Raw genomic sequence first — 15,416 nt, 5'->3', positions numbered from 1 at the left:
CAAGTCTGAAAACAATAAAATCTCAATTTTGGGCGGAACCACAACATGTAATTTTTCAAAATGTTTGGTGAAACAGAGTTAAAAACAAAAAAACAAAAAACCACAACCAAACATACTCTGCTGGGGGTTGAGCTAAATGTTTCATTAGATATCAACCATTAAAAACACTTATTTAAAAAAACAAGAAGGAAAATATAAATCAAGAAGTCATTTCAACCCGTAACAAAATGTTTAAAAATCAAAACATTTAGATTTTTTCCCCATTTTTTTGTCAACCGAAACAATTGGGTGAAACTGCCACGAAGTCACAGAATGTTTTGTCGTCTTTTGTTGCCAGAAAGAAAGTTTTGGCCCAGTTCTAGCCATGCTTCACCCTGGGTAAGAGGTGCTGTGAGTTCTAGGGCATTTGTTTCCACCTCTGGAGACCTGGGCTGGACTTGGGTCAGAAATGAAAAATGGCTCCAGCAGTATCTCTCCAGTGCCGCTGTTTGTTGTACGCATCACAGAATAAACTCACCCAACCAGCAGCCTCTGCTCCGTAGCGCTGCAGGGTAAGTGGGGGCTGAGTGGGTGTGGTGGGGGGAAGAGAAGGGGAGACGTGGGAGCTGAGAAAGCAGGGGAACATCTGTAATGCCAGAGGGCAGGTCTGGGTTAGAAAGCAGAGCCTAGGATGGGGGTGAGAATCTCACAGCCTGGAGTTTAGGGGAACTGCTGTAATGCTGCAGGGTAAGTTTGAGCCAAAGAGCAGATAACAGAGCAGAGTGCAGGGACAGCTGGGACAACGGGGAACGCCCGCAATGCTGTAGGGCAGGTTTGAGAACAGGCAAGAGTGTGGTGGGGACTGCAAGGGAGGGAACTACCTGTAAAGCTACGAGGCAGGGCTGAGCTGGGGGTGGCGATGAAGCGGGGAGAACTCTCTGATCGGCCCTAGCTGCTTTGCTGTCGCCTTCTCTCTTCACTGGACCCCACTACCTTATCGTTAGCCCGAGTGCCGGGTTCTCCCTTATTCCAGAAAAACAATACGAAACTTCAGAAAAGGGCAGGCAGGGGAGATAGGAAAAGAGGCCCAGCTCCTGGGAAGTCCCACAGGATCACTCACATCTCTTCTCTAGAGCCCGATAACGCCTCATTGTACTTCTGTCTAAAACCAGCCAGTTAGCTACACGCCGCCTGGCTACCTCACCTGCCTGCCGCTGTCCAGCCTGACTTTTGTCACATATCTCCCCCCTCACACACACACCCCGTGAGGGTTGGGTACATGGGCCACGAAACAGTGCTGTCAGCTATTAGTAAATGCAGCTTCAGTTAGCATCACCTCAGACAGTTGTTCACACCCAGGGGCTTTTTCTAACAGACACAGCTAGGCCGCAGCCAGCTGTTTGTTGGGATCCTGCAAAGTGCTGTGCTTTCTGCCAGCTCTAACATTTCTAAATGCAGCTCTCAGGATTTTATCACCAGGATTTTTATTCTTCAAGCCCCAGCTCCTGGAGTCAGGAGAATATCTCAGCTTCCGTTTTAAAAAAACAAAGTTTGTAATGTTTGTGGTTACAGTAAAAAAGCTTGAAACCAAAGAGCCTGTAAACCATAAAGACTCAAGAAATCAGAAGGCAAAGCAAAAAGAACCCACGGTGTATTGTTTTCAAAATCTGGTGATTTTGAGGGGTGCAGGCTGGGGAGCCCCAGGACTGCAATAGCAGTTGCTGCAAGTAAGGATTGGATCTGCTGAGCTGTTTAAAGGCCCAGCACGAATTGGGGCTGCTGCAGATCAGACATGACAAATCTGTGTATATCCAAACCTTGCAGACGACTGTGCCTCAGGCTGGCTCCACCATCTCCACTGCTCTCTAGCCAGCAATATTCAGCCACCAAATTCACACACAAAGCAGCCTTGTATGGGAAATTGTTGAATGCACATTCTTATTAACATCTAATACACGCTGATGGATCGGGAGTGAGGGGCAGAAGGGAGAGAAAACACACATCCTGCCTTCGCAAGGTGGGGAGCTTTGGGACCAGGACTGTCCCTTTACTATGTGTACGTACAGCACCTTCCACAATGGGGCCCCCATCTCAGTAGCCACCTAGTGGCCACAGGTGTCATACAAATACTTGATCATAAGGCGCATAGAGAGATGTATTTACTTGGATCAGGGGTTCTCAACCTATTTACCATTGTGGGCCATATATGCAGCTCTCTCTGTGTTGTGTGGGCCACATTCACACAATACATATACTACTTGCCTGGCCCTGAGGACGTCACATGGGCCGCAGCTGTGTGCTGATTGGGCCTCAGGTTGAGAGCCACTGACTTAGAGAGTCAGCTCTTTGGGGCAGGCACCATCTCTTTGTTATGTGTTTGTCCAAGGACCAGCCTAATGGGCCCTGATCCCTGCCTGGGACCCTACATGCTGCCATAATACAAATTATTAATATGTAATAATAATAATAATAATTCATAATGCCCTGGGCATTACTCAAGTGAATCCTGTTTAGGGTTATACCTTGCAGGCAAAACTCTATTGACGTCAATAGGGGATGGGCCTTCATGAGCAATGTTGGGTCAGAGCCATTTAGCAAACTCAGTTATGGTGAAACTCCATTTTTTGTGCAGAAGAATAAAGCCTGGCACAGTTTTAATGCACTGAACTAGGCAGCTTCTGATTATAGCAAAAAGCTTGGGTTATAGTGAAGCCGTGTGAAAAAAACCTCGACTTCCCTGTAAAAAGGGTTTGTGTTTATTAAAGTTTCAATAAAAACCTTTTGAACTACGAAATAACAGTCAGCTTTGCAGCTCAACGAAGGGCCGGGAAACAAGTTTCCAAAGGCACATTTTTAATTAATGACCTGCCTCGGAGCTGCTCTCAATTTTCAATGACTAAAAAGCCATCCAGGATTTTTTCCCCTCCCTAAATCTGATTATTTGTGGAGAGTATTTATGGAGAGCCGTTGTGGATTTTTAGCTCCATCCCATGCATTTTCCATTTTAAAAAGAAAGAAAAAAGAGCGAGAGGAAAAAAAAGAACTTTAACTGTAGTGTTTACTTTTAACCCTTTGCAGAGTAGAATGATCATTTGTTTACTGTTTTTCCGTGTCCCGTATTGGCAATACAGGGCCTTGATCTAGTCCTTCGCACAATGGGGTCCATCTCTGTGGATCTGTCTGTAAGATCTGGCTGGTCCGGAAATATTACAAGAGCCTCATTTTGGTATTTCAATAGGTGTTCCACTTCTGAGACCAATGGGAATGGGAGGTGCAGAAGAGATTAACATAGGAGAGGATGAGAGGTCTTGTAACTAAGGGTACATCTACATTGCAAAGAATAACCCTTGGTGTCATGTCTCAGAGCCTGGGTCAACTGACTCAGGGTTTGCGGGACACGGGCTGTGGGGCTAAAAATAGCAATGTTGATATTCAGGCTCAGACTCGGGGACTCCGCGCCTGGGCTCCTGGTCGAGCCCAAATGTGAACCCTGCTATTTTTAGCTCGGCAGTCCAAGCCCCACAAGACCAAGAAAATTGACCCAAGGTCAGAATTGGCACTAAGGGTTTTTCTTTGTAATGTAGACATACCCACAAGCCCTAACCGAGGACTTGGGAAGTCTGGGTTCAATTCCTGGTTCTGCCAAGGACTCTCTGCAGGACCTGGGCAAAGACATCTCTGTGCCTCAGTTCCCCACCTTTAAGATGAGGATACTAATCTTTTGCCCATCTTGTCTGTTTAGATTGTAAGCTCTTCAAGGCAGGGAATGTCTCTCACTATGAATTTGTACAGCTCCTAACACAACGAAGCCCCAACCTCCGTTGGGGCTGCCCTTATACCATTACCCTAACTTCTGACACCAGAGTCCTGTCCTGACACCAGCATCGCTCCTCCACAGAGCAGCAGCAGATGTCCAGGGCTTTGCAGATTGCCTTCCTAGTGGAGGAGAAATCAGTCTTGGTGTATTCTAAGCTTAACTTATTTTATTTACAGATATACACCTGTCCTGGAACAGAGATGGTCAAAAACAGCATGCAGAGAAATCCCTTCTTTCAGGAATCTCAGCCCAACAGCAACATCCTGTTTCCAAGGAGCAACACTGCATCAAAAATTTACTCCAATCAGAGACCAAAGCAGAGAGTAAGTTCTCCTGTTGCTTGCACAGCTCCCTGTGTCCAGAATATTGCATAAAAAAACTACCACCACCACACAGCATGTCTTCCCAAAACTGAACATTTGCTCATACACTACTCAAAAGAACTTGGAAGACTACATGCAATGACGCCATCTGGTGATGCCTCTAGAACAATACAAAATAAATAGCAACTATGGCACCAACTCCCAGTACAGAACTGATTCCTTGGTGCTCAGTTTATCCCTTAGGCTCACAGACAGTGAGAAAGAATCACATACATTCAGGAGTTTCACTAGGTTTGCTTCACACCTTTGTGTAATAGGCTGTTAAGCCCAACATAAAGGGAATTCCTTAGGTTATCAAGGACAAAGTTTTGACTCAGGCACTCAGGACACAGACAGACTGAGCAACAAGTGGCCATTTGTACATAATCACACGCAGAGAATATAGTTAAAGGGCTAAATCATAAACGTTAGGGCAAGAGAGGACCACTGTGCGCACCCTACTCTGACCTCCTGCATAACACAGGCCAGAGAATTTCACCCACTGATGCAGCAGAAGGAATTATTCTTCTCTGCTGTGCGGGTGAACTTTACTGAGCTCAAATACCTGCAGTTAACTATTGTCTCTTGTGCACCCAAAAAGAGAGTGAGACCTGTGTTTTTCTCCGACACTCTCTTTCAGAAAGACGTCTCATCTTGTTTTAAAGATTCCAAATGATGAGGAATTTGCCACCCTCCTTGGTAACTTGGTTAACGACCCTCACTGTTCACCTTTTTCATCTTATTTGAATTTCTCTTGCTTCAACTTCTAGCCACTGGATCTGGTTATATCTTCATCTTCTGGATTAGAGCTCCCCCCTCAAATCAGATACTTCAGCCTAAACACCTCCACCAGAAGAAGATATCTCACTATAGAACATGAAAAAGAATTCATAGATAAGGTTGAGAAGCTCCAACCAAATTCACTCCATTGTGATCTGATATTTCGGCCCACATGGTTACATATTATATATGGATCTCAGATCCCCTCTATAACCTGGGCACAGCAGGATGAATTAGAGGGTGAAAGGGAAAGTCTTAAATTGGGCTTTCTTCCCCCAGTGTAGGGATTAATTACACAGAGCTGTCTGGGCACAAACCAACTATCACCAAGGAACGTCTCACTCCATAAATTTTAAGCTACTAATAATAAGACTGGACAGCAGTTTTTAGGCTTCAGTAGATAGTTTACAATTAACCTACTCCTGTCAGCTGGAAAATCAACTTACATGTGATTCCAGTTCACGTCTGAATCACTTTGAGTTAGAGATTTCCTTTGAAACCAAGTAGACTCACATTAGGTTTCTATATAGAGATGGGCCCAAGATGCAAAGCTCAGAACCAGATTCTGCTCTGAACTGGACATTTGAGTTGTTTGCAGACAGGGGTTTGGTGTGGCTTGTTATAGGAATAAAGGCCACCTGGGGAGTTTGGATATAAACTTCCTCAAAGGTCAGGGCTGTTTTGCCCAGAGGTTTGATTCAGCCCCATCTCGAGTGAGTTTATCATCTGCTCCTAGCCTTCCTCTTTTGGAGTTAGCAGGGGCCTCAATCACAGCTAAGACAACAGGGGAGAACAGCTGCATCTGGAAGGTCTAAAGCCAAAAAGCATGAGCTGCTCGCAAGCCTCACTCAGTGAAACTAACCTCCATGCAGCTGATAGACTTGCAGTGGAAGGGGCAACTGGCCATCAAGTCATAAGACTTTCTTTTACATACCCTTCTTGGATCACTTTTTAGAAGGGGGAAGGACCTGCCTCCTGATGAGTCTCTCCAGCCATCCAACAGCCAGCTGGATGCCCTCGGTCGTCTTTCAGACAGCTCCCCTACGTCCAAAAACACTCAAACCTCAGCAGTTGTCACTAGCATCCAACAGCGCTAGTCAACGAAGACAAATGTGCAGCCATGTTTCTCTACCTCTCAAAACCACCACAGCAGAAATGTTGGTCACTGCTCAACATTGGGTGTGGGAGGGGGACTGCGCATTTCAGAACCAAGGTGCAGCAGCTGAGCCGTGAAAGAAGCCAAGGAAGGGAATAGCCGTGAGGGGCTGCAGTCAGGAGAAAGGTGCATCGGCCAGAGCTGCGTAAGTGGTGAGCCGGGTCCAGACTGGGGCGCATTGGAAGAGCTGTCTGGGAGGGGGCTCTCTGGACTGGAATAACAGGGAGCGCTGCAGGTTTGGACCGAGGCACATTAAAAGCAGCATGCAGGCTGAGGAACAGAACTGTGCAATGGAAGTTATGCCCGGCCCAGCACTCTGAGCTCCTCCCTTTCTTCAGCACCAAATTCACTCCCAATTTTTGAGATGTAAAATGCAAGCAAGCAAAACGGGCATTTATGGAAGTTTTTTCCAACCTAAACCACCCACTCAGAGCCTCAGGCATTGCTGATGCTGTGGCAAAGAGCAAGAACATGGGCAATTCAGGTCCATCCATCTCACGAGAGCTCCAGAGGCTGGCACTTACAAGGGCCCATAAGAAGTTTATAATGACAGAACTGGTAGGGAACTGGCTTGGGCAGGGGAGGAGTGGAAGGCGGGACTGGGGGGGGGGGGGGGAAATAGATGCCCAGTCATTTTCTGTGATTAGAAGGGAAATTTCATTCCTCTAGGAACTTGGAACCAAATGTGGCGTTGCCATGGTTTCACACCCACTGGCTGGAAATGACAATATTAGCAGGGTGACCTGGTAATTAGAAGCTGTGCCCCCAGATCAGCCCGCGGGGAAAATAAAGAGAGATTATCGAGCCCTAAAGACGCAGCATAATGCGACAGGCTCCTGGGTTCCATACCTTTTATAACCGGCCCATTTAAATGCAGATTATGACTTTCCACCTGGGGCTGCTAATCTGTCTCACAGCCAAATCACACAATAAAGCATCTCTCAGCACAAAATGGAGCCAGGGTGCTTTCGAATTTGGTCTGTCATCGGGGTTGGGTTTTTCCCCCCTTTTCTCAGGAGTTGCCACATTCAAATACGATTATTTCTCCTATTCCAACCCCCTCCCCTCCCTGTTTCAGAGTGGCTGGGTCGCAACGCAACATTTGTTCCCCAAGATTCTGAGGGCTGTTAAGGGGCAGGCTGGGCCCAAAGTTTGATCTGAGTGACACAGGTGGGAGTGAGCTCCAGATGCTCGGTGCTGAAGGCAGTGAGGATGAAGATCAAGGAGTTATGCACATGTGCAACTAAGATCAGAATCTGGGACATGCCTCGATTCCATCTAACTACCCAATCCGGCTGCAGATCTACCTCCCGACCCATCCAGGTCTTCATCACCCATTTACCTACACTGCCTCTAGTGATGTGACAGGATTGATGTCAAGGTAGGACTTGAGAGGAAGATGGGTACAGTGGCTACAGAGCTAGCCTCCAGCTTTACCGGGGTGGGCAAACTTTTTGGCCCGAGGGCCACATAGGGGTTGCGCAACTGTATGGAGGGCCGGGTAGGGAAGGCTATGCCACCCCAAACAGCCTGGCCCTCGCCCTCTATCCGCCCCCTCCCACTTCCCGCCCCCTGACTGCCCCCCTCAGAACCTGCAACCCATCCAACCCCTCCTCCCCCCACTCCTTGTCTCCTGACCGCCCCCTCCCGGGACTCCCCGCCTCCTATTCAACCCCCCTGCGCCCTGTCCCCTGACTGCCCCAACCCCTATCCACACCCCCGTCCCCTGACAGCTGCCCCGGGACTCCCACCCCCATCCAACCGCCCTGTGCTCCTCGTCCCCAGACCACCCCCTCCCAGGACCAGCGGGAGCGGCGAACCAGAGCTCGGCCCCCGCAGCGGCATGGCGATGGGGGACGAGGGACAGCAGGGGAGGGGATGGGCAGGATGGTCCCATGGGCCTGATGTGGCCTACGGGCTGTAGTTTGCCCATGTCTGAGCTAGACCCTGGTTCAATTCACCCTGTGTGACCGTGGGCAAGTCATTGTCTCGTTCTGTGCCTCAGTTTCCCCATTTGTGTAGTGAGGATAACAGTATTTCCTTAGCACACAAGAAGGATGCGGATGAATACCCTAAAGGTTGTGAGGCACTCAGATACTGTGGTGAAGATGTCCACGTGAGTACCTTAGGCAGGTTTGGTGTTATTGCTGGTGAAGAACACTCAGAGATAATTAAGAGTCAGCCCCTATTTTGTCTGAACCAGTTAGCCCATCATTAGGGAAGTAGCAGGAATTTCCATAGACCTGGTCTACACTTAGAAGTTTTACCGGTAACTGTTGCAGTTAGGGTGTAATTATTATTAGTTTGTAACCAAAATAGTTATGCCAGTAAAAACCCAGTGTAGACATAGATAAAGGGGGAGGGATAGCTCAGTGGCTTGAGCATTGGCCTGCTAAACCCAACGTTGTGAGTTTAATCCTTTAGGGGGCCATTTAGGGATTTGGGGCAAAATCAGTACTTGGTCCTGCTAGTGAACACAGGGGACTGGACTCAATGACCTGTCAAGGTCCCTTCCAGTTCTAGGAGACAGGACACCTCCATTAATTTATTTATAAGATTGGTCTAAAAGTGCTTATCCCAGTATAGCTTATTACTTTTCCCATCCAGGAGAAAGCCATAGTCGTACAAGCAAGCAATTTGATACCAATATAACTGCATCTACACCAGGGCTTTAACTACGCCAGTCTAGTTAAAGTGGGACAACGTGGGGGTGTCAATAAGTCTTTAGGGTTTGATCCTATGAGGCTTTGATAATAAGACCTTTCTAGTGCTTTTCAGCAATAGTCCTCAAAGCACTCTGCAAAGCACGCCAGGATCATGAGTCCCATTTCCCAGATGGGGAAACTGAGACACAAAGCGGGGACATGACTTGCCCAAGGCCACCCAGCAGGCTGGTGGCAGAGCTCTGAATTGGACACAGGGCTCCTGAGTCCAGTTCAGCTTCCTATCCACATGGCCCCACAGGCTCCCAACTACATGGCAGATGGGCAGGGCCGGCGCTTCCATTTAGGCGAGCTAGGCGGTTGCCTAGGACGCCAGGATTTGGGGGGCGGCATTTTGCCGCCCTCGGTGGCAATTCTGCGGCAGGGGGTCCTTCTGCGCTCCAGGTCTTCAGCGGCAATACTGCGGTGGGGGTCCTTCTGCACTCCGGGACCCGCCGCCGAAGTGCCCCGAAGACCGGGAGTGCGGAAGGACCCCCGCCTAGGGCGGCAAAAACTCTGGCGCCGCTCCTGCAGATGGGAAAAGAGATACTGCAAGTGTAAGTTGGGGCTGGTCCTGCTTTGAGCAGGGGGTTGGACTAGATGACCTTCCGAGGTTTCTTCCAACCCTAATCGTCTATGATTCTCCATTCCGGCTGCAGCCAATGGGTTGCTCAGTATCTTGCCTGCTCAGGAAAATAACCAGTCTCTTCTTAACTGTGCTTTCTGTGGCCGTGGCTGCCTGCGCTAGCTGTGGGGGGAGGGTCCATGCCAGAGATATTTGCAGCATTTTCAGATTTAAACAAAAATAATAATAAAGTAATCCATTTTAACTGGACATTTTAAAAAAATCTTCATTTTAAACACTGACAAAGCCAGTAAATGTGAGTATTGTGGAAGCCAGACAACTATATCGACACAGTCAGAGACTGGAAGGTTTCAGCTCCTTACTCCATGAATACGCTCTGAATATGCTGGTTTTTATAAAATAGGAGAGCATTTTAATGAAGTGCAAACATAACAAAAAGCAATCACTCTATCTGACCTCTCAGTCCTCCCCCTCAAAGGAAACCTGCACGTCACCTTCAAAAAGATGAGCCTGGGAGCTTAAATTCATAACTTTGCTAGACACTAAAATTCATGGCCTTAATAAAGACACTGCTGTAATTGCCATAAATCCAATCTATAACCCACTAACCCCCCTATTTTGTCCTGTCACTGCAGCTATGTTAGCGGGCCACTTCACCTTACTGGTCCCTTGAAATATGTTAACTACTTATACTACACAATCTGTTCCACCATGTATTTAGCTTTGACACTCTGAGTACCTTTCCCAGCCCTGAAGAAGAGTTCTGTGTAAGCTCAAAAGTTTGTCTCTCTCTTTTATTGAACTTGGTCCAATAAAAGATATTACCTCCCCCACCTTGTCTCTGTAATCATAACAGAGAGCTTACAGTGGTGCAGCTGTACGATCGCTCGTGTAGCCGCTCTAGGCCAATGGGAGAAGCTCTCCCGTTGACGTAATTACTCCACCCCCAACGAGCGGCAGGTGCTATGTCAGCAGGTGAAGCTCTCCTCCAACATAGCACTGTGCACACTAGCGCTTCTGTCGGTGTAACTTCGGACACTCAGAGGGGTGGAATGTTCACACCCCGAGCGACATAAGTTTTGCTGACGTAAATGGTAGCGTAGACATAGCCCAAGTTAATATCCAAGTGTTTGATCTATGTTTTCTCATAACCCTACGATAGGGTGACCAGATATCCCGATTTTATAGGGATAGTCCTGATTTTTGGGTCTTTTTCTTATATAGACTCCTATTACCCCCCCACCTCCCGATTTTTCACATTTGCTGTCTGGTCACCCTACCCTACGATAAGACAGATACCACCACGATGAGCCATTGTATATAATTTTAGCTAGACAGCCTGGATTATCATCCACCTTTTACAGATGGGGAAACTGAGGCACGGAGGTATGCCCCCCCACTCTAGAGGCACCTCAGTCTTCCCATCTCAGGCTGGGAGAAAGGAAAAGTGAAGCTCATGCCTGGGGAGGCTGAGGAATCATGCTGGACTATCCCAGAACACAGAGGAGGATGTGCAACCATCAACCTCAAGGGAAAACGTCACAGTGATGGCTAAGGCAGGAAGGGTGCATAAATGTACAGTGTGGGCTCCTAGAGAGATCAAAAGGCGTGGAGTTGCAGCTGATACCACCTCCCCCCAAACACACACTAATGCAAATCGAAGTAGAACATTAAGCAGGAAGGATGGCCTAGTGGTTAGAGTGCTAGCCTGGGACTTGGGAGATCCAGGTTCAAATTACTGTTCCCATCACAGATTCCCTGGGAAATGTTGGGCAAATAACTCAGGTCCAGATTCTCCAAGGAGTTAGATTTCAGAGTAGCAGCCGTATAGAAGTGGGCTGTAGTCCACGAAAGTTTATGCTCTAATAAATTTGTTAGTTTCTAAGGTGCCACAAGTACTCCTGTTTTTTTCCCAAGGAGTTAGGCATCCAAATACCTTTGAGAATCTGGGCCTTAATCTCTGGGTCCATCATTGCGATTACAGCCTGCATTAAAGGCTGTGAGGCACCTGTGCCCTACAGTAATGGAAGGAAGGTGGTTTGGAAGCTGGACCTTGCACTCCTGTGGTCTAATCCCACCTCTGACACTGATTCTCTCTGAGACCTCAGGCAAATCAGTTCACATCTGTGCCTCAGCTTCCCCACCTGCAAAATAGGCACTTGTTCCACAGGGTACAGTGAGGATTAGACACGTAATGTTTGGAAAGTGCTTTGAAGCTGAAGATTTGCAATTTCGCCACCCTAATATCTTATCAACACGGCACAAATGGTTTCACTTGCCATAAAACTTTAAACAGCAGGTAACATTTACAGATCCAATAGGAAGTTACTCTTCTGCCCAGAAAAGGCCCAGATAAAAAAGGAGAAAAGGCCCAGATAAAAAAGCTGAAGCTGGGTTTTATTACATTCATAACACGCCCTCCTCTATCCCCCAGCTCCTTCTCTCTTGCCAAAGCTGCCGTGGTTTATTTTGTTTGGGTGGATTTTTTTTTTCTTCCCCAAAGAGATAGTTTTCCCATGGAGATGCAATGTGCCCTGTGCCTATTAGCATCCTTGTGCATAATTAGAGCCAAACGCATTGTCATGCAAAACAGCCTCGGATGACAACACTGAATCCTGGAGGACACAAATACCGCAAGGAAGTTTCTCACACTGTTTTAGCCAATGCAAACGGGAGTTTACAAGCTTTTAAAATTAATTAATTTCAGGTTGTTGGGGTCTCCACCCCACCCACCAAGTTTGGGCTGAGCAAGTTGCATTTATGATCCCAGCTGTTCCCCTTCCATCGCCCAAAGCTGATCTCTACATTTTTAATAGTTTCAGCTCGTTTAAAAAACAAAACAAAACAGAAAAATCATTTCCTACCACCCACAAAATGAGGCGGGCTCAGATCGACATTTCGATCACAGCACCGAGTCCCTGCTAAGGACCTGGCTACACTGTGCAGCTTCTAACACACAAGGCAGAGGGGTCTCTCACGGACTTTCTGCTCACGTGCAGCCTCATCCAACTCCTGCTGAAGTCACTCGGTGTCTTTCCATTAGTGCAAGAGACAATGGATTGGGCGCAGGGCTCATCATTCTGGTTTCCCATGTTCTAGTTGGACAGTCACCCCTGAGAGTTATATCTGGGTAGAATCAGGCCCCGGGGCGGGGTGGGGGGTGATGTTCTCCCCATCATTTTAAAATGACATTTCTTTCCAAAGAGATGGCTGGCCAGATGAGGGGCAGGGGTATTAAAACATGAAGAAGGTGTTATAATCACAGATGCCTGCCATCCATGGAAGGAAGAGTTGGGGTCCACAGACAGGGTGCTAAACCAATTGGCAGTGGGAACTACAGGTGAGGGAGACAAAAGAGTCCAGTGGATAGTGCACTGGATTAGAACATAGGACACATGGGTTCTGTTCCTGAATCTGCCACTGACCTCCTGGGTGAACCCGGGCAAGTCACTTCCGTTCTCTGTGTCTCCGCTTCCCCTTCCAGCTTTTCTCGCTCTATTTCAGACGCCCTCTCCAGGGCAGAGACTATCTGCCACTACAAGGGTCTGATCTTGGATGGGAAGAGAATGCAGGTATCCTGACCCCAGTAGTCCTGCTCTAACCACTATACCAGCACTCTCCTGAGGAATTCCTTCTCTGTCCCCGTCCCTCTTCCTTCTAAAACAGCCCTTTTCCATTAGCAACCTACCCCAGCCGCCTGGGCGACATCCTCCACCCGTGGGCAGCCAGACGCTGCAGCCCACTCACAGCCGGGCAAGAGGGGCTCTCCCCTTGGGCCTTGGGATGCCTCTCCCAGGGGCTGCAGGAGGTGCTGGCTCAGCCGCTTCTTTAAAGGCGGCTCGGCCAGGCCGGGCTCAGAGCGGCGCGGGAGGTGGAAGCCAGTGCAGGTAGTGGGGAGTGGCGCGTCCCAGGGAGCCCGGCAGTATGGTGAGCGGCAGGGATCGCTAGTTCCTGCCCCCCCGGGCCGGGGTCCGTGCCCCTGCAGGGCTGGGCTGGGACTGGCGGAGCGCGGGGAGCCGGCTGGGCGCTCCGGAGCTGCAGACCGAGTTGCCAAAGCAACAAAAAAAAAGAAAAAACAAAACAAAACACCATGGCAGGGTGGCTGGAATGTGCCGCCCCAAGATTGGCTGGAATGCCACCCCTTACAATGTGCCGCCCCACGCACGTGCTTTCTCGTCTGGTCCCTGGAGCCGGCCCTGGTGGGAACTAGTGAAAAACCAAATGATGCCCCGCAAACACCTTTGCCATCACAACCTCTGAAATCGGCACCAGGGTGGTGCCACCTCATTCGCATACGCCTCGGCCTTTGCAGACCAGGAGCGAGGTCTCTTCTTACAACGCTCCAGAGTCTGGCCTTGCATGCAAACATAGGGGCCCCCAGTAAAAATGAAACGGGAGCGGGGGAGGGTAATGGTCCATTTACTCCAGTTTGAAGAAGTACTGCTGATCTCGGAGGAGGTCACGTTGAAGCTGGCACTGAAGTCTCAGTTGAATAGGTCAGCCCGCCACCACTTCACTTCTGTGGAGTGGTTCCCAGCTGCTGCAGCGAGCGGGGAAGAGATACTTCTTCCACTCTCCCAACTGTTCCCTTCCCACAGCTCTGGGGGGACTTGACAAGGCAAGAGTTTATGGCTTTCTGTGGGAGGCAGACGGCACCTGTGTAAATCATGGGACAGGTTTCAGGGGCAGGAGGGGGCGGGGGAGACTCCCCAGTCAGCTGAGAAAGCGACTCTCACAGGCGTGGTCAGTGAGTTTGGTGGGAGAGGGGTGAGATGCCAGAGAGGAAGAAATTAAACTGTGTGAACTGGGGAGGAAGAGGGCCGAGTGTCGGGCTGTTTGTTTGCCCACTGGAATTTTGTACGGACCACAAACCCCGTGTTGTAGTCCCAGCCTGGCACGCTGCAGCTTTGGCTCTTCCTTTCTGACCAGAACATGCAATCTTTAAAAGATTGAGTAGTGTTTGGATCTGCACCTCTCTATCTATTCTGCCATCGAGTGGCACTGCTCTCAAGTCACTCTGCTGCTGCCAGTTGGACTTACTAGACACACACTAAAGAAACGACACCTCCTGGGGCGGGGGGTGTTTGTTCCCAGCCCTGCCACTGACTCACTGCGTAATCTTGGGCAAGTCACTTCACTTCTCCGTACTTCCATTTCCCTTCCAATCCTTTGCCTGTTTAAACTGGAAGCTCTTGAGGGCAGGGACTAGCTCTTAATATGTGTTTCTTCAGCAACCAATGAGACCCCGCTCAGTTGGGACCCTTTGTTCACTACTGTAAAACAGATGATGGCAGTAACAATAACAACTTACCTGAATAAAGGTGGCAACATTTGGCTCAAAATGGAGGGAAGGTCAGAGCCAGGAACAAACTTGGGTGGCTGAGCCTTACCTCTACAAATCCCCAGGCCCTACCCCCTTCCCTCAAATTCTGTATTAAGATCCAGATTTCATAGCTAGCCCCCTTAAAATGAGCCTAAACAAATATACGACCGCTCTAAGCCTAAAACCTCAATTCAATACCACTGAACTTTAGGGCAGTTTGGATCCAGGCCGATCTCCGGTTGGAAATGCTCAGATCTGCCTGCAGGAGAGAAACCACATCGTGAAAGAGATTTGCATCAAAACATACGAGTTTTTTTTTTTTTTTTAATGGTGGGTTTATTTAAAGAAAATCAGTTGTTGGATCAGATCATAGGCTTTACCCCTCAGGTCCAGCGCAAGGCAAAGGGGCCTCATTCTGACACTGAGCTGAGCTGAACGATATCTGGCTAAAGAGGCCATTTATTCACCTGAGCTCTAGAAAAAGCGGGCTGGCACGAACCGAGGCCTTCATCTCACATTTCAATTGTGTGCTCAGAGGAAGACAAATACGAGGGCACATTCACAGAAGGCGGGGGCAGCAGCAGCCGCTTGTGTGCTCAGATAATGCATTTACATTCCCAAGCACTTAAAGCATAATCAAATATACAGTGGCACTTTGGAAGCCTTGATTTTCAGTGAGGAACAAGGGAACCAGATCCTCTGGCTACAGAG

This window comes from Malaclemys terrapin, chromosome 13 (genome assembly GCF_027887155.1).
Source record: "Malaclemys terrapin pileata isolate rMalTer1 chromosome 13, rMalTer1.hap1, whole genome shotgun sequence".
NCBI classification, from domain to species: Eukaryota; Metazoa; Chordata; order Testudines; family Emydidae; genus Malaclemys; species Malaclemys terrapin.
This window is presented reverse-complemented; position numbering follows the sequence as displayed.